Source organism: Triticum dicoccoides, chromosome 1A (genome assembly GCF_002162155.2).
Source record: "Triticum dicoccoides isolate Atlit2015 ecotype Zavitan chromosome 1A, WEW_v2.0, whole genome shotgun sequence".
NCBI lineage: Eukaryota > Viridiplantae > Streptophyta > Magnoliopsida > Poales > Poaceae > Triticum > Triticum dicoccoides.
Genome location: NC_041380.1, coordinates 29577317 through 29578889, shown reverse-complemented (window position 1 = coordinate 29578889; position 1573 = coordinate 29577317). Strand labels below are relative to the sequence as shown.

General features: G+C 41.6%; 1 non-coding gene across 1 annotated transcript; it reads right to left on the bottom strand.

Moving 5' to 3' along the window:
- Nucleotides 1-1228: 1228 nt before the first annotated feature.
- On the bottom strand, nt 1229-1302 carry TRNAE-UUC. The gene has a single exon. It is a non-coding gene; the product is annotated as a tRNA-Glu (tRNA).
- Nucleotides 1303-1573: the final 271 nt, after the last annotated feature.

The following is a 1573-nucleotide window of genomic DNA, read 5'->3' as shown; positions in this document are numbered from 1 at the left end:
TTAATGCCGCCGGCGTTGGAACTGTGGGCTATCTTGTGAGTTTAATCAGTGCTGATGTTACCGTATTTCAGCTTTTAGCAAGCAATGTTGCTGAAGAATGTCGCGTGTAAACTGAATCTTGAGATATAAGTTCAGGGACAAGAGGATGGCTGCATGAAGATCTCATAGAGGTTTTGATATTTTTGGCTCCAATCAGCCAGGTATTTGTTGCATATTTTTGGCCAACACTGCACATAATATGAAATATGAATACACTCATGGTTTTGTTCTGTTCCCAAAACAGAACAGAACAAGAAAAAGGAAATGAAAGGAACATGATTCAACATCGCTTGGACTTTTTGAGCTTGTTTGCAGAAATTGAGCTAATGGCTAATGGGGGCATTCTGTCAACCAAATGGCAGATGCAAAATGGCGTAGGCGTAACAGAATCCTACATTACATACTTGCATAGAGATCACCGGGAATCAAGACATGGTTTTTCAAGTGCAGAGATCTGTGAAAAAGAATCAGGTAATTTGCCTTCATGTGCTCACCTGCTCATAGAACTCTGGTTGTTGTTCATACATGGAATAGTAAAAACTATGGACTGGTAGTTTTTCATATATGGAGTGGCGGGTCACCTTAATAAAAATACCTGGCCTGCACTCAAATGCCCATGTTTTGTGTACTTGACGACTCGCATACCAATTCTGCAAAGGCGCTGTGCGTAGCAAAAGGCAATACACCCTGCAACACACCTCTACTGAAATACTGCCTTCTTATGCCTGCTTCAAAACCACACCTGACTGAACATCATTTCTATTCTCATCTGTTCTCCTGAATTATAAACTGCTTCGGCAATGCTATGACCTTGGCAACCTTGTTGAATCATGTCTCTTCAACTAATCCGGCTCAGTATTCTTAAAAAAAGAGGGGGGAGCAGAACCAATTCAAGATGATATGGGTCGCCCCTTCTTGCGCCAAAGATCTTACCATTTGCGAAGGAACTGGGCTACATTTCTTTTCAATTTCCATTCAAGATAAACTCTGTTTCCACGCTCTTTTATTGGGACCTCAAAACATGAGAACAAATTACTTCTCTTAGAGAACACATACAAGCTACAAGCCCAATAGTAGGAGATTTTTTGTGGGAATGGAGGAGATTGAGTGTTCTATTGACCGCTGGGTCAGGTAACTCAGCCTGGGGCATTTCTCAAAATTCACACGAAAAAGAAAAGAAAAAAAAAGGCTCCATTGCCGGGATTTGAACCCGGGTCGCCTGGGTGAAAGCCAGGTATCCTAACCGGGCTGGACGACAATGGATTGGTGCTTATATTTGGAAGGCACCTAACTTGATCAGTATGCCGTACTCTGGATCTTGCCTACATCACTGGAAATTAGATACATTTTTTTATAAAAAAGGAAAAGAGAGAGAGAGAGAGCGCCAATATTTTTTTTGAACATCAATATAGACACAAGTGCTCATATACACGCGCATACACTCATCCCTATAAACGCATACACGCACACCCTATCTTTATGAGCACCTCTGAAAGACTGAGCCGGCATATCATCTTGAGATTTACGAAGTCAC